Here is an 18,825-nt window from a genome sequence, read left to right on the forward strand (position 1 = left end):
AAACCATTCGGATTTGTTTGCCTTATCTCTGGTAGTATAATAAAGTATTCATTTGAAACAGATGAAATTGCTGACATCGAATCACTTTTAACTGCCTAGATTGCAATTTCACACAGGTCAACCAATAATGGAGCCAATTGCTTGTATCTGGTAGGGAAGGGAGCCGGGGGAGACAAACCTTTTGGCTTTGACTCCATTGCCTTGGGAGAGACCAAACTGGTTCTGTTCTGATACAGTAAAAGTTGTTTTTCTGCCTGGGGGAAGAGGGTGGGGGGTAGGAGTCGGAGGTACTGCGTTAAGCGTCTGCCTTCGGCTCAGGTCATGATCCCAGGGTCCTGGAATCGAGCCCTTCATCGGGCTCCCTGCTCAGCGGGAAGCCTGCTTCTCCCTCTCCCACTCCCCCTGCTTGTGTTCCCTCTCTCACTGTCTCTCTCTCTGTCAAATAAATGAATAAAATCTTAAAAAAAAAAAAAAAAGTCCAGCTCTGGTCCAAGTCTGAAGCAGCCGTGGTTAAATTATGCATACCCATCAGCAAATGTCTTTGAGGGGTGCCTGGGTGGCTCAGTCAGTTAAGCATCTGACTCTTGATTTCAGCTCGGGTCATGAACTCAGAGTCATGAGATCTAGCCCCACGTCTGTTTGGCAGGGAGTCTGCTTGCAATTCTCCCTCCCTCTGCCCCTCCCCGCCTCATGCACACACTCTCTCTAAAATAAATAAATAAATCTAAAAAAAAAAAAGAAAACAGGAAATGTCTTTGAGATATAGCTCTATCCCTTCGGTTCTGTCCGGATAGGGAAGGTGAGACCCCCGTAGCGCATCAGCGTCCCAGGAGGAACCCCTTCATACTACATCCGTTCTGAGCAGCCTCCATCCTAAGAGGCAACATGCCCAGACTTCAACTCTGCAGCTGCTGATCGGGGCTTAGGGGAATGGGCAATTAATGCCATTTCTATCTTCCTTTGGTTGATACTCCCCACATACAAACTCTTCTTTTTTTAAGGGATTAGCATTAAGGAATGCTTAATTTAGCCAAACAAAAAATGTATACAGATTTGGCATTAAACAGTTGAAGCTCCAACAGTGACTCAGAGGCAAATCCAAGGAATCAGATAAGCAGGTGATACTTTATTTGTTCCCTCACCAAAGACGCCTTGCACTGTTCGGGCCTCAGATACTGCAGACAAAGAACCACATGAGGTTTGTAAGTCAGGGAGGTTTTTTTTGCTGTGAGTACCCAGAGGTCTGGGATGCTCTGTCCCAAACATGCCCGCATTGCGGATGAGGGGCTACCTGTGTGTGGATGGGGAGTGGACATGTGTATGGTGAGTGCGTGGGTAACTGTGCATGTGTGTTTGGAGGATTTGTGATTCTGTGCTTGCGAGTCGGAATGAGGGGGCGAGTGTGAGTTTGTGCGAGCTAGCATGTGAGCTGAGAATGCGGGTCAGTGCTGAGTGCTGTATGCGTGTGTGGGGACACGGGTGTAGGTCTATGTGAGTGTAGCACTTCCGGTGAAGGGGGAAAGGGGAAAGGGTGCTGGCTCACTGTGGGCCGTGAGACACCCCCCGGGAGGTCCACGTGGGTCACAAATGTTGCAGAGTCAATGGGCAATCCCTTACTTGGCAAACCCCAGGCCTCCACTGCTCCCCACCCGAGCCATGGTTGATTTACTATGCACTTTCCTAGCCCCAGGGCTCATCTGTCCGGGTCCTTCTCTCATATAGCTCGTGAAATTCTCCTCCCATTTCTTGTTGCCCTGAGACACACTCCTCCGCAGACCATCTCCATCTGCAGGTCCCTGTCTGGTTTGCAGAGGGGCAGATGAAGCTGTCACCTTCCAGAAAGCTGCCTACACGTGTTTCTGTATAAATGGACCGAGCACAAGCACTGGAAGAGGGGGGACCTCACCTGTCTCTCTAGTCACTGAGAGGTGGCCGTTTCCAGAAAACTATCATCAGATCTCTAGTCAATTCCAAGGAGCAAGGATACAGGCCTTTTTCCTTCGGACAGATGAACAGCAGTGGACATCCCCCCTCGGACTGAGCCTCAGGAAGCCTGGCTCCCAAACTGTGCTATTGCCCTCAAAACTCGGGAAAGTGGGGCGCCTGGGTGGCTCAGTCGGTTAAGCATCTGCCTTCGGCTCGGGTGATGATCTCAGGGTCCTGGGATCGAGCCCCACATCAGGCTTCCTGCTCAGTGGGGAGTCTGCTTCTCCCTCTCCCTCTGCCCCTCTCTCCACTTGTGCTCTCTCTCAAATAAATAAATAAAATCTTAAAAAAACCCCACAAAACTCAGGAAAGTCATTTCCCTCCTCTGGGCCTCTGGAGAGGAAAAAAGATAATCCGTAGCACAGAATCTCTGGATTTCCTGCTTTGGTCAAGTTGTTATCACACACAGTATCGTAATGATCTGTCAACTTGTCTGTCTCCCCAGCTCGAATGTTGCTACAGATGGTTTGTATCCCCTTCTCCACCCCACACAACTCATATGTTGAAGCTCTAACTCCCAGTGTCATGGGGTTTGGAGGTGGGGCCTTTGGGAGAGAATTAGGTTTAAACGAGGTTACGAGGGTGAAGCCCCAGGATGGGATTAGTGTCCTTATAAAAGGAAGGAAGACCAGGGCTCGAGCTCTCTCTGCGCTGTGAGGACACAGACAGAAGGCAGCCATCTGCAAATCAGGAAGTGGGCTCTCACCGGGACTGGAATCTGCCGGCACCTTGATCTTGGACTCCCCAGCCTCCGAAACTGCTAGAATAGACATCTGTTGTTTAAGCCACCCGGTCTGTGGTATTCTTTCACAGCAGCCTGAGCTGAGTCATACAAACGTGGGGTTTTCTCCTGAATTTCCGGGGCCTGTCTGAGGTCCTGGCATATATAAAGGATGATAGTAACAGCGGTGGTATCTAGCAGTCATTGAGACTTTACTGTGTCCCCGATTCGATGGTGACCCTTCCACATGGACCATCTTTTCTAATCAGCACAATAACCAATGGCATGAATGTCATGCTGATCCCCATCTTTTTATTTATTTTATTTTATTTTTTTAAAAGATTTTATTTATTTATTTGAGAGAGAGAGAATGAGAGAGAGGGGAGGGTCAGAGGGAGAAGCAGACTCCCCACCGAGCAGGGAGCCCGATGCGGGACTCGATCCAGGGACTCCAGGATCATGACCTGAGCCGAAGGCAGTCGCTCAACCAACTGAGCCACCCAGGCGCCCTGATCCCTATCTTTTTAGAGAGGCCATGTAGCTTGCTTGGGGCACACAGCTGGTCAGGGACAGACCCCAAGCAGTCTGATTCCAGAGGCCCTCTCGTAGGGGCAAACAAAATGGTCTTCCTTAGGGGGCCTGTCAAGGTGCTCAGTAAGAGAGGATTAATTATTGCTGGAGTGAAATAAGCTGTTCCCTGCAATTAAATTTCCTCCTTTCCTCGGCCTGTCAAATCTGTTTTCAGGGCTCAGTTTCCCTGACACCACACTGTCTTGGATACTTCTTCTTCTTCTTTTTTTTTTTTAACAATATTTGGTGCTTTTTCCTCATTCTTGCCTTAGTGGTTGTTGGCTTACTTCCTATCTGCTGTTATGGGCTCCTCCAAGATAGACCGTGTCTTGCTTGCTTCTGTCCCAATCCACTATCCCTAGACGTTTCCAGGAGTGTGGTTAGGTGCTCACACAATGCTAGGTTGACTGAACAACAAAAGGCCAAGGATCACTTCTTTTTTTTTTTTTTTAAAGATTTTATTTATTTATTTGACAGAGAGAGACACAGCGAGAGAGGGAACGCAAGCAGGGTGAGTGGGAGAGGGAGAAGCAGGCTTCCTGCCGAGCAGGGAGCCCGATGCAGGGCTCGATCCCAGGACCCTGGGATCATGAGCTGAGCTGAAGGCAGACGCTTAATGACTGAGCCACCCAAGCACCTCCCAAGGATCACTTCTGAAAATGTTCCCAAAGTGACCATAAAATCAATACATATAAAACCACTGATCTATAGAACCATATATGCAGAAGAGAATGTGTGAGTAGAATTACGGGGAAAACACTTTTTCCTAAAGTGACTCTCACACTTCCCTCAATTTTGACTTCTAAAAATGATGCACAATTTAACAAGTTTTTATTAATAATGTCTTCACTTAATGGGGCATAAGCGTACACTTTGGTGAATTTTGACCAATATATACAACTGTAAAACCACCACCCCAAACAAGATAGAAACACTTCCATCATCCTAAAAAGTTACCTTGTGTCACCTTCTAGTTAATTCTTTCCATCACCTCCTTCTTGCCCTCTACAATTGTTCTGATTTTTATCGCTATAGTTTATTTCGTCTGTTCTAGAATGTCATCTAAATAGAATCACATAGTGAATGGTCTTTTGTGTCTGGCTCCTTTTGGTAAACCTAAGGTCTCTGAGATTCATCCCTCTCATGGTCTACAGTTCTTTTTTTTTTTCATTGCTGAGTAGTGTTCCACTGTGTGGATGTATTATTTCCTGTCAATCTATATTCGGGTTGTACGTGAACTCTCATGTACAATTTTGTGGACATATGCTCTCATTTTTCTTAGGTAAATACCTAGGAGTGGAATAGCTGTGTCAGGCTATTTTCTTTCATACCCAGAGGTCCTTTGTAATTGTTAGAAAAAAAAATTTTTTTCCCCAGAAATGAGACCACTGAAATGGCACGTCATCGTCCTAGGGCCTGGGGATTTCCTGGAGCACAAATGCTTTGTGTTCCTCTAACTGGGTATGTTGACACGCTCTCTCCCAACACACTAGGTAGTATGTTCAGGGCTCAGAGCAGGCGTAGAAAAAAGAGAACAAAGGAAGAGCATGACCACACAGACCTGAATGAAGCTTCTCCACGCATTTAAGGTGTGAGCAGAGCAATGGCAGACGCTGACATCACTTGGTCGGCGCGGTCCTTCAGAGGAGCGGCTTGGACAGGACTCAGCAGGAAGTCGGACCATACTTCTGGTCGTGGCTGAGCCACGTCCTAGCTCTGTGACCTTATGTGAAGTTGCACAACCATCCTTGCATCTTGGTTTCTAGCTGGTAAAATGGAGACAGAAGCCTTGTGAAATGAAGACAGGCATTCTTTGCACCCTGCACAGGGATGCTGGGAGGATGGGCTAGGATAGAATCTGCCCGAGTCTGACCTCGATAAACCGTGAAGCGCTGTGCAATGTGAGACGGCACCGTGAGGAGAGAGGCGGGAACACGCACAGAGATTGTTTTGTGCTCTGATAATGGCACTTATTGCCACGAGGACTCAGCTGCCCATCTTTCAGGGGACTTCCGGCTAGGGCAGACATACAGGGACAATAACTCTTTGTGAGTTGCCAGCTGGACCCGGATGTCCCTCCCCATGGCATTCATCTCTGCTGGGGTGGGGTGGGGGGCGCTGTCAGGCTCTCTATTCCTTTACACCTGCAAGAGAACCCTTCCCCAAATCACATCCACCTCCGCACCCTCCACACGATATGCTTTCAACTCAATCGCTGGTTTTTATCACCCACCTCGTTCTATGCCCACTTCTGCGGATGACGGGAGGGTAATATTTTTTGAAAAGTCTGTTTGGGGTAGTTCTAGCCAAAGACGTCACGGGTAAATCTTAAATGGAGATGAAGGCCTGTGCAAGCAGCAACATATTAATAGCTGTACTTAATGAGAACTTGCCTCTGAGCGCTCCCAAGCGCCCTGTAAGCCAGGCGCTAGTCTCATCCTTAGTTTATAGATGAGGAAACTGAGGCACAGTTTATTTATTTTATTTTATTTTTATTTATTTATTTTTAAAGATTTACTTATTTAGAAAGGGGGGCCGGGGGAGAGGCAACAGGAGAGAGAATCTGAAGCAGACTCCACACTGAGCACACAGACCCACGCGGGGCTCGATCTCACGGCCCAGAGATCACCACCTGGGCTGAACCCAAGAGTCAGCCAATCAACTGACTGAGCCACCGAGGTGCCCCTGAGGCACATTTTAAAGAGAGGAACACAGGCTTAGTAGTCTTGGACCCTGAGGCCACTACCACAGCTACTACCTGGTCCCGTCATCTTGTCTCCTTATCAGTGAAGTGACAGTGGGGACTTACCCTCCTTTAATCTCTCACATCTTTTCCAGCACTAAATCCTGTGAGTCCGTGTCTGACTCTGGATGAATCCTGCAGTGTCCCTGAAACTGTTTACTCCTCTGTGAAATGGGGAGAACCATCGCCCCCAGACTGGTCTTCCCCACAGGGCTGCGTGACAGCGTCCTGTGAAGAGCTGAGACTCTGCGTGTGTCTCTCTTGTCCCCTCAAGGCTCCTGAGCTCCTAGGAAATGGTGGGAGCCTGTGACCAGCAAGAAATGAGGCCTTCCCTTACAGTTCCCCCATTCACTTCGTCCGGAGAGGACAGAAGAGACAACAGAGATTTGGGGACATTTGGGCCTGACAGTGCCTTGAGGTCGTCTTGTTAAATATTTTCTATCTGATAGAGGAGAAAATGGATGCCAGCAAGGGTAGTGCTTTCTTCAGCGACCCCTAGCGAGCAAGGGAAGAGCTGGGGCTGCAGCCCTGGCTCACCGATTCCAGATCAGTTCTGCAGACATCAAGAAGCTGGGCGTGCAGAAGAGAATGCGGCATCACTTCCTCGGCCCGGTTCTCTGCCTGGGTTTGATTCCCGTTTAGCTACATTTCAAGTGATTAATCGTCACCTGTAGCCGGTCCTGAAGGGAGACGCTGTTTTAATGGGGGTTGGCCACTGGGTGGCGCTGGTGTTCGCTTTGATCCGCGCTGGGGAGAAGTCTGACCCAGGAGGGCCGCAGCAAAGTGACTGATTACCCCTGTCCTTGCCTCACCCTAGGCCCCAGCAGAAGACTTTTTGCAAAGAACTGCAGCTTGGCCCAGACACGGACTTCCTGGAGCGCGGTAGGTGATCTCTCCCCACGGGCAGCGGGGCATTGGGGCAGATCAGATGAGCCAGATGATGGGTTAGAGGTGGCACCTGGAGTCCAAGGCCCCCAGTCCTGTCGGGCTTCCAGATTACACAAGAAAAGGTGCTATTTTATGGTGCCCTGGGGAAACTTCTGCAGAACTTTACAAAGGAGTTTGGACACCCAAGCAGATGTTATCAAAGCTGTATTAAGAAAAGGCAGATTATACACCTGTGACCCATTTTTTAAGGGAAAAAAAAAAAACCCAAACAACCAAACATTTGAAAAGAAGCCCAGGGCTAAATAATCTGTTAGGAAATTCTAGATAACCACGAGTTCTCTGGAATTTTAGCCATGAGGCTCTTTCTTGTGCAAGCCTTGCAGATAAGCTTTAATATGTTCTTTGCTCTCTGAAAGAGGAGTACAGAAACTCATTGAAAATGTATTTTGCGTCTAAGAGGACGAAGCCTACAAATGGAGCTTGCCTATTTCACCCTAACAAAGTCCGTGGGAATTTCATTATTCTCATGTGAAGCGGCCCAGTGAGTGTGCCATGAGTCGGGATAATTATACCCATTTCACAGATTGCATAGAAAGTGTGAATGAATGTAAGTGTTGAAGCAAAGGACATGGGCCCAGGACTGTGTCTGATTCTGATCTCTCCGGAATACTCTCCTAACTTCTGACCTGTCAGACACTGATCTAGCATGAGATCTGAATCTCCAAAGGACACCACAGCGGGAGGAACACCCTACTTCTGCACTTTTGGAAGGTTGAGAGAGGCCCACTCCCCCATTCCTATACCACTTAGGGACCATACAGAATGACCTACCACCATCTGTGAAAGAAAGCAGTGTGAGCTCCTACCATTGCACCATGATCCTTCTCTGAGCTTCTTGCATTTGCTGGGAGTCCCTGATCAAGCTGGGTTCTCTCTAAGGAGGCATTTTCCTCGAGTGTGGCCCTCTAGGTGGGCCCAGGGTAGTGGTACAGCAGAGGGAGGGAGGAATGCTGGCCAGGGATCTAGGGATCAGGCTTGCCAAGAACCCAGGAGCACTGGTGGGAGAGCTGAGCGGGATCCCAGCCCTGATTTACCACTAGAAGGTTTCCACCTGCCCACCTGCTTCTCCATTGCATCTACCCCACACCAGTGCAATGAGTCAAGACCAGCTCAGGATGTTTGAGGAGCAAGGAGGGTGAGGGAAGAGATATTTGAAGGCATGACCTCTGCTGGGACAGTTGACTTTGGTCAGTCTGAACTGAACATTCCCTGGAGATGGAGTAGCACTCAAGAAGCAGAGCGGGATTTTATCACTGTCTATAGACTGGCTTGACCAGTGTAATAAAGAATTGTCGCCTCAGCTTCTGAGATGCTTTAGAGGCCAAATGTTCCTTTTCTAGACTTAAAAAAAAAAACCTGGATCTAAGGACATCTGTCAAATAGCCACAGAAATTATATGCAAAATGTTATGCCACACGTGCAGGGTCGTGTCTTTAGAGAGAATCCATACTTTTCCTCAGACTCACTAAAAAGAAAACAGTCACAGTTCCTGCATGACAGTTCTCCACGTAAAGGGGAGGAATGATCTTGGGGGATGTAGAATCACTTTGACAATAGTTCTTATGGAAGAATGAAGTTCTGTTAGTTTTATTATTGGAAAAATAAGCTTCATGGCAAGATAATGTAGAAATATTTGGGATTTGTCAACCGCTTAGTGAAGCAACATGCTTTTTTGTTAAAACAACAAAAAAACCCACTTTAGGGAGGTATGGTTGACATGCGCAAACCATATGGAATGTAGACAATGTGATGAGTTTGGGGACCAGAGTACACCCATGAAACCATCACCACAGTCTGTTCTACAACCATAGCATCACCTCCAAAAGTTTCTTCCTGCCTAAATTCTTTATTTTTTGTGATAATGAGCTTTTAACCTAAGATGTAGCCTCTTAGCAAATTTAAAAGTATACAATACAGTATTATTAACTATAGGCACTGTGCTGTACGGTAGGTCCCTAGGAAGTCTTCATTTTGTGTATTTGAAACCTTGTACCCTTTGACTAACACTTCCCCGTCCCCCCCCCGCCCCCCCTCCCCAGCAGCCCCTGGCAACCACCATTCTGCTTTTGGCTTCTATGAGTTTGACTGTTTTAGATTCCTCATGTAAGTGGTATCACGTAGTAGTTGTCTTTCTGTGGCTGGCTTATTTCATTTAGCATAACGTCCTCCAGGTTCACCCATGTTGTCACAATGGCAGGATTTCATTCTTTTTTAATGACCGAGTAGGATTCCATTGTATATATGTCACATTTTCATTATCCGACACTTAGTTTGCTTCCATATCTTGGTTATTGTGAATACTGCTGCAATGAACATGGGAGTGCAATATCTCTTCGACATCCTGATTTCAGCCCTTGGGATATATACCCAGAGGTGGGATTGCTGGATCATATGGTTGTTCTAATTTTAATTTTTGGAGGAAATTTATACTATTTTCCACAGTGGCTGCACCAATTTTCATTCCTACCAACAATGCACAAGCCTTTCCTTTTCTGCACATCCTCGCCAATACTAGTTATCTTTTTTTTTTTAATGATAGCCATCCTAATAGCCTTCAGATTATCTGTCTCCATTATGTATCTCAGAGGCCAGAGAAAGCCATTCCCCAGGAATCTGGGGATCCAGGGTTGGGAGTTGAGACCAGGTCTGATAGGAATGACATTTCCTCCCTCAGGCACTGGGTTGGGTGCTGGGCTGGGCCAAGCCAAGAACAACCTTCCTGACTCCCATGAAAACAGTCGTGTCCCCACCCAGACATTTCATCCTGGCGAAGGAGTGAAGCCCCAAGCCCCAGCGGGTTTGGGCAACTCGCTAGGAAGCCACATCACCTTGCTGGCCCTCCCCAGGTCCCACGGTGTCCCAGACATCAGGTAAAGGACCACCAAACAGTGAGCTGTGTTGTCATCTGTGTTGTCAGTCCAAGGCCTGAGTATGTGAAACCTCTGCACCCTCCCCTCTGTACCCAACTTCATTAAAACTGTGTATTTAAATTCCTGTATTTCTCTCTAGACCTTGAGATCCCAGCAGAAAGGAAATGTGTTTTCTGTACCTTGATAACCCCAGAGCTTAGCACAGTGCCCAACACTGATTAAATGTTACCTGCCTTAATCAGAGGAAGGATGAGAGAACTCCCCGTGTCCCAGTCACAGGGGCATTAACTGCCCAAGCTTGAGGAGCTATTTCAGATCAAGGGGACTTATTACCTGTCTTGTACTACAGCAGTTGGTGCAGACACAAAGACAGACGTACAGCAGCTCCCCCTATGCTATAGTTGGTGGTCTGGAGAGGCAGGTACTCATGTGACTATATTATAATGCACCAACACAGAAACAATGAATTAGAGAAGCCCTGGGAAAGTAGTGACTAATTCCAACTTGGGGGGAGGGTAGGTGGGGACAAGAGAAGCTTTCCTGAATGCAGCAGTGTCCCTGAGTCCTGAACGCTGATCATAGACAGGCACTCCAGGAAGGAAAACTCCTGAAACAAAGGCATGGGGGCTTTACAAAAGGGAAAGACCACCACTGAGGCTCACAATAGTGCTGGCATGGCCTAGATGCTCGGTAATGGCTTATTTTGGCTGCCCTGCCTAGGAGCCTGGTGGGCACCAGTGTTAATGCCCTGACTGATAGAGGCAGTGATGGCCTCCGCCCCGTCCATGGAACCCCAGGCAGCCATCCCTTCTTCCACATCTATCTGGGATGAGCTTTGTTGGAGATTTGACAGCCCCAGGGGTCATCGGACCAACAACCAGTTGGCTATGGCCAAAGATGTAAACAGGGTCACCTCACACACGAATGGATTTACTTTGAGAAGCAGAGCAGCTCTGTGACCTCAGAGAATCTATGTGCACAAGGTCAATTTCCATTTGCCCGTGTACGCACATGTTAAGATGTCTCTACAAGTGTAAATAAATAAGTGTAGTAAATGCACGTGTAGTAAATGCATGTTCATACAAATGAACACGTGGACAACAGTGTGCACGCATGCCCATACCTGCAGTGTCATATACCAAATGGCATTTGGAGAACATTTTGGTAATTGTAGCAGTTCAGTGTCCAATGGACTATATACTCCTCATCAGCTTGTACATAGAAAATCTGCTGTACGTCCAGTATTTCAGAGACCCGTTTTGGATCCCTTGTTGGTTTCCCAAAATGGGCACCTGCCAGCTGACCAAGATGATGGCCAGCTTTACCTGGCAGGAGGGAGAGAAATACCATGAGAGCTACCTAAGGGCTCAGAGCCCTGTGCAATGGGGCAAAGTCAGAGAGCCACAGACGGTCTGGGCTGGAAGCTGTTTCCTCTATCCCCTCCCAGAGCCTGAATCTCCTCCATGGAGTCCCTTCCGAAGTCCAGTCCAGAATAGCAAGTAAGTGGGGACTCACTTTTTCTTAGGCAGTCCACTTCTGTGGTTTGCAATGTGCACTATTGACCCACCACCATGCGTACGGACCTCCAACTCTCATACTGGGAGTGGGGATAAGTACTGCCCTTTGGTCCTTGTGGCATCTCCATTTATTCCACTTCAGTGTCTGCTTTTCTTTGCGTTTGGCGGTTCCCACTTCTCTTCTCATTGCCTTTGCCTCATTTACTGCCTATGCCCGATTCTCTCTGATTCCTCTGCTCAAGAGTCCTCTGAATGGGCAACAGGCTGATTGCCAGATCAAGTAAATGAGACTTCAGGGAGCAGAGGGATACTTTCTAGGCTCATTCCTTTAGTAGTACCTTTTCCTTGGGGTGTTAGCTCTTTCTCTCTCTCTGACCTACAGACAGAGTAAAGAGGTCTGTTTCTTCGCCCTCAGGGTTGATGCAATGGAGGGTCATGCAAATATGATTTCAAGAGAGGTAATTTCAAATATTCCTGTGATGTGTGATCTCCCCCTCTTGGCACAGCTAAGTTGGCCTGTCCTTGTCAAATTACTGAAACCAATGTGGTAGAGGCCTCCATCTCCAAATTGTATGAACTTGTAAGATACCATTCCTGGAAGCAACCTCTTTCTGCTCCTTATAAAACAGTTTCTGGGGTGCCTGGGTGGCTCAGTTGGTTATTTGTCCAACTCTTGATTTCACTCGGGTCATGATCTCAGGGTCGTGAGATCGAGCCCCGCATCAGGCTCCGCACTCAGTCGGGAGTCTGCTTGAGATTCTCTCTCTCCTTCTGCCCCTTCCCACCACGTTCTCTCTCCTCTAAAATAAATAAATACATTTTTTTTTAAAAAAAGAGTTTCTTGTACAGGGACAGATGAGGAACACTGACTGCCTCAGGCAGAGACCTACATATGGAAAGAGATACACCTGCTTTCTTACGTCTGTGAAGAGTGGACTTCACAATCCATGATGGTGTTTCTTTCCTTCTGGAATCTTTATACCCTTTGGCCCCCATTAACTCTGAAGGTGATAGTCAAGATTAATTTAAGAGGCTAGAGGAAGGTGTGATAAGGAGGTTTGTTCCTAATTCTGAAAACAAATTATTTAAATCCAGTGTCTTACTGTTTGGTGAATAAGGGGGAGTAGCAATAATCTGGCACCTTGTTCTGTACTTTAGAATGGGTGTTCCCATTTATACACACACACACACACACACACAGAAAAAGATTTATTATAAGGAACTGGCTCACATGGTTATGGAGGCTGACAAATCTCAGGGTCTGCAGACAAATCAGCAAGTGGTGACCCAGGAGAGCTGAGGGTCTCCTTCCAGGCTGAGTCTAAAGGCCCAAGAACCAAGAGAGCTGATGTGTTAGTTCCAGTCCAAAGGCTAGCATGAATCTTTATAGATGTAAAAATAAGCTTCAAGTATACTCTTTGTGATGGAATTATTCGATTGTGCAGCAGAACCAGTTTTGTAGCTGCTGTTTTATAGTGCCAGGGTGAAAGTTTGTTCAGAGGGAGACAGAGGAATATATAAGTGCATTTTTTCCCTCACGGTCCCAAAGACATTGCATTGATTTTTTTCATAAGATTAGCAAAAGTAATAGTTATTTCATTTTATATCTCTTTAATTGCTAGTGAAGATATTTTTCTCACCACTTGAGAATCTACAAGCTGTATTTTATCTGCACACTTACGTTTGCATAAATTCTGTGTGTATTTGGGTAGTAACCTTTTATCAGCTCCCCCCTCTCCCATTCTGTTCCTTTCCTTTTGATATTTTATGCATCTCCTTATATTTTATATTCATAGTATCACAGAATGTTGGTTCCTAGTGGTGTACTCAGCAAGTATTTATGAAGACATGTTGCGTTTGAACTGGCAGGGGCTTCGAGGACTTCTAGTCTAGGAACCTAAACATTCATACATAGAAAATGAAGCTCATGGGGGCACCTGGGTGGCTCAGTTGGTTAAGTGTCTGACTCTTGATTTCAGCTCAGGTCATGATCTCGGGGTCATGAAATTGAGCCCCATGTCAGGCTCCGCACTCAGCGTGGAGTCTGCTTGAGATTCTCTCTCTCCCTCTTCCTAAAAATAAATAAATAAATCTTAAAAAAAAAAGAAAAGAAAATGGGGCTCAGAGTAGTTCAGTGATTTAGCCAAGGTAATAGCTGGCAAGTAAAGAACATTGGGGCTAGACCTCAATATCCAATAAAGTTCTAGTCACCACTTCAAATTGCCTCAAACCCTAGGGCAGGGTTTCTCAATGTTGGCATTAATTTTTGGGCCCAATTGGCTAGATAATTCTTGGTTGTAGGGGACTGTCCTATGCATTGCAGAATGTTTGCCAGCATCCTTTGCCTCTGTCCTCTAAAAATGCCCCCACCTTTGGTTTGTAACAACCAAAATTATCTCTAGACATTGCCAAGTGTCCCCTGAGGGATAAAATTGCCCCCAGTTGAGAACCACTGCTCTGGCAGGAGCTAAACACTTTCTGGGCTTTGGGGGGAGTGGTGAGTTTCCTCTGCAGAAGTTTAGAGCTGGAGCCTGGCACTTCTCTCTGGCAGCTGGAGTTCATGGACAAACCAGAGAGTTGCCCCATTCTAACTCTACAGAGGTAGGAGTATGGATAGTGAGAACCCCTATCCCATTATGATGGCTCTGAGTCAGCCCTTATTCCACAAGGCTCACAAAAGGGCTGAGCTGGCAGGCAGGATATGGGCAGGGAGGGAGTGGGGTCAGCACATTGATCGCAGGGCAAGGCTTCTGGCTGAGATGGAGGCATCATTCAGACTGCAGGAGAATGACACAAGTAGACTACCGAGCAGGACTTCCCAAGAGGACTGTGAAGCCAGTCCTGGTGAGATCAGCACCACGGACAGCTACCGCGACAAGCTAGTTTTCAGATACCAGCTTGAAAGGGACAAAAGAAGTTCCATCAAGCAGAGATAGTTTGGATCTGAATACCCTTTCCCTGCTCTATCAGGAATTGTCTGCTCTTTAACAATAATGTTCAGTATATATGTTACTAAGATAATGTTCACAACTATACTATGAAATTGCTACTATAATCCTAATGTTACAGAAATTGGAAGCAGGCTTAGAGGTTCCCTTGTCCAGTGTTACACAGCTAGAAAATTGCAGCCTTCACAGTTGGGAGTGAGGATACTGGCTTCAAAGTCTGCTCTTTCCATAATGCCTCTTCCAGGCAAAGGAAAAAAAGGGAGAAAAGAAAATTTAAGTGATGTACTGGAAACTATAGAGTTGTACTAGCATCCTTTCCAACTTCCTCTGCCTTGGATCCCTCAGCAAAGCAGACGAATCTGTTGAGTGGGACCCTCCCTTGGTCCCTCTCATGTTGAGTGTAAGCACGTCCTCATGAATGCAATAAGCCAGCCCTTCATGTCTTTATCTCCATTTTAGATCACAAATGTTTTAATTACTCATTCCAATTTTCTATTAAACCATTACTGTGGATATGATATGTAACATTGCATTTGATGTAATATCTCTTTGCCCAATTTTGGGCATTATTGGCTATAAAATGTGTTCCTTGATCTGAAGAAATGTAACTTAGCAGTCCAAATTGGTACAGTATTTTCTGTTCCAGTCCCTTTTTAGTACTCTGAGCATTTTCATCTACTACTGGGTATGCAAAGCTAAGTCTAGTGTCTACTCTTGTCAGGACCTTTTTGTAGCCTCCAGGGCTACCAACATCAATCTGACTTGCCAGCAATGAATGGAGCCTTCCTTCTGAGAAATCTGCCCTATAGGTGTCTGTAGTGGGTCTCTCTTGCTGATAGACAGTACTTTTGGCATTTTGTGCATTATAGGGTGCAAGACAAATATGTCAACAATCAGCCCATCTCTGCATTGCTGCAGCTCCCTCATGATGGCCAACTCAATTGAGTGCACCAGAATATGGACTTGCCAATTCCATTCACCTTACAGTCATGGAAGGGGGTTCTTCTGATGGGTATTGATATATCTTACTTTAATGCACTTCTTAAATTCCCAGTGATTTCCCTAGGTCTTTGCCCCATCCTGGCAATCTTTTAGTTGTCTAGTTTTTCACTGCCCATCTGCCTGACCACATGGACAGGCCATTAGCCTCCATCCTAGAGTTGGCAAAAACCCAAACACAGGGGAAACAATATACAATTCGGTCTGCTGAGCTGATATGTTTTTACTTTCTTCAGTCAGAGTGGTGGTCTTCCAAACATGATGTTGTTTATTCAACTTGGAACTGACATCTATGAACCAAGCAACTCTTTGTTGGTCAGTAGAGACATATTCATAGGGCATTGCCCATGTAGGCATGGGATTCAGCAGCTCCTCAGGTGCTTCCTTTAGGGGAAAAGAGGTTACCTGCTTGTGAATATGATGAGTACTTCCTTACATCCCCCAGTAGTATGTTCCTGCATAAACTTTCCCATTTTATTATGGAACTCTTTTGGGCCCTGCCCTCCCCCATCAAAGTGTTTCTCCAACATCACCCAAGACATTTATGGGTATTTCAGGTTTTGATTATTTTATGTCCTTCATAAGTGAAGTTTCAATTAAGTAAGCAAGTATTTGTCTCTCAAATGGCATACATTGTAATGGCATAGTGTCTGGAAATTTTCTGGTCCAAAATCTCAGTAGTTGCTGCTGGGTAATACTCATATGAGCCTCAGTCTGTGGTCCATACAAGTCTACTATATGGAAAAAAATTTTTTTTAAAGATTTTATTTATTTGAGAGAGAGAATGAGATAGAGAGAGAGTATGAGAGGGGGGAGGGTCAGAGGGAGAAGCAGACTCCCTGCTGAGCAGGGAGCCCGATGCGAGACTTGATCCCGGGATTCCAGGATCATGACCTGAGCCGAAGGCAGTCGCTTAACCAACTGAGCCACCCAGGCGCCCCAAAAATTTTTGGTACCTGCACTACATTTTCTAATATGTCACTATAAAGTGATAAACTCTTTTTGTCCATCAGGTATCCTTTATTGTTTCAAATTAACAACCTGTACCCTACTTGGGTAATTTCATACGTTCCCATTTAGCATGTTTAATCAACATTGGCTGAAGGACAAATTTGCATGCCTTCTGGTTTATAATACTAGGCAGGGGAAGCATTCCCCTGTCAGACATAATATTCATTCCCATATACTTAGGTAAAGGAGACACAATCACGTCCCATGAAGTCTCTGTTTAAACATTCCAATTCTCTTTTTTCCAGGTTATGTCAATGAAGAAGCTTTATTCTTGATACAAAAGACTTTATAGGTAACATTCCATCAAATATTCATCATAACCACACTCTTCAAAGTTTTTTTTTAAGTGGTTTACATTTTATTTTTTAATTAACATGTAAGGTATTATTGGTTTCATAGGTACAGGTCTGTGATTCATCAGTCTTATACCCAGTGCTCATTTTATCTCATGCCCTCCTTAATGTCCAGTACTCAGTTACCCCACCCCTTTATCCCCCCTCCCCTCCAGCAACCCTCAGTTTGTTTCCTATGATTAAGAGTCTCTTACGGTTCGTCTCCCTCTCTGGTTTCGTCTTGTTTCATTTTTTCCTCTCTTTCCCTATGATCCTCTGTTTTGTTTCTTAAATTCCACATATCAGTGAGATCATATGATAATTGTCTTTCTCTGATTGATTTATTTTGCTTAGCATAATACCCTCTAGTTCCATCCACATCATTGCAAATGCCAACATTTCATTTTTTGTTGGCTGAGTAATATTCCATTATATATATATATATATACCATATCTTCTTTATCCATTCATCTGTCAATGGACATCTGGGCTCTTTCCATGGTTTGGCTATTGTGGACATTGCTGCTATAAACAATGGGGTGCACATGCCCCTTTGGATCACTACATTTCTATCTTTGGGGTAAATACCCAGTAGTGCAATTGCTGGGTCATAGGGTAGCTCTATTTTCAACTTTTTGAGGAACCTCCCTGCTGTTTTCCAGAGTGGCTACACCAGCTTGCATTCCCACCAACAGTGTAGGAGGGTTCCCCTTTCTCTGCATCCTTGCCAAGATCTGTTGTTTCCTGACTTGTTAATTTTAGCCATTCTGACTGGTGTGAGGTGGTATCTCATCGTGGTTTTGCTTTATATTTCCCTGATGCCGAGTGATGTTGAGCATTTTTTCATGTGTCTGTTGGCCATTTGGATGTCTTCTTTGGAGAGATGTCTGCTCATGTCTTCTGCCCATTTCTTGACTGGATAATTTGTTCTTTGGGTGTTGAGTTTGATAAGTTCTTTTTTTTTTTTAAGATTTTATTTATTTATTTGAGAGAGAGAGAGAGAATGAGAGACAGAGAGCATGAGAGGGAGGAGGGTCAGAGGGAGAAGCAGACTCCCTGCCGAGCAGGGAGCCCGATGTGGGACTCGATCCAGGGACTCCAGGATCATGACCTGAGCCGAAGGCAGTCCCTTAACCAACTGAGCCACTCAGGCGCCCCGAGTTTGATAAGTTCTTTATAGATTTTGGATACAAGCCCTTTAACTGATACGTAATTTGCAAATATCTTCTCCCATTCTTTTGTCTTTTGGTTTTGTTGACTGTTTCCTTTGCTGTGCAATAGCTTTTTATTTTGATGAAGTCCCAATAGTTCATTTTTGCCCTCGCTTCTCTTGCCTTTGGCGATGTGTCTAAGAAGAAGTTGCTGTGGCTGAGGTTGAAGAGGTTGCTGCCTGTGTTCTCAAGGATTTTGATGGATTCCTGTCTCACATTTAGGTCTTTCATTCATTTTGAGTCTGTTTTTTTGTATGGCATAAGGGAATGTCCAGTTTCATTCTTCTGCATGTGGCTGTCCAATTTTCCCAACACCAGAGATTCAAAGTTTATAACTTTTCCTATAGAATACATGCATTTTGTGGCGCCTAGATGGGTCAGTCGTTAAGCCTCTGCCTTGGGCTCAGATCATGACCCCAGGGTCCTGGGATTGAGCCCTGCATTGGTCTCCCTGCTCCGTGGGAAGTCTGCTTCTCCCTCTCCCACTCCCCCTGCTTGTGTTCCCTCTCTCGCTCTGTCTCTGTCTAATAAATAAATAAAATCTAAAAAAAAAAAAAATACATGCATTTTCCTAAGCACATATATTAAAACCCATAATATATTAATAAAATACATTAATTAAATACATTATTAATAATGTAATATATGCTATACATATATTGATTTTTCTCCAGACACTTTATGTAGAAAACCCAAGCTCCCTTTTTAGAAAATTCCATTTTCATCTAAACTTTCACCTTAATCCCATCAGCCATTGCATCCCCATATCTTCCCAATCTAACCTAAACTCACTGTTAGGACTTCACTAACAGATTTGGAATCATAGTGCACTGGGTTCCTATGCCAAGAAGTCCCAGAACATTTTCTTCTGCACCTCTTGGCCATTTTACCCCCACATGTGCATATGGCTTTGGATCTCAAGTAAGAAATTAGGCCAAGGGACCTTGCCTCTTTGTCAGTCCTTATCTT

The sequence above is a fragment of the Mirounga leonina genome, unplaced genomic scaffold, assembly GCF_011800145.1.
Source record: "Mirounga leonina isolate KUSES-001 unplaced genomic scaffold, KU_Mleo_1.0 Mir_170, whole genome shotgun sequence".
Taxonomy (NCBI): domain Eukaryota; kingdom Metazoa; phylum Chordata; class Mammalia; order Carnivora; family Phocidae; genus Mirounga; species Mirounga leonina.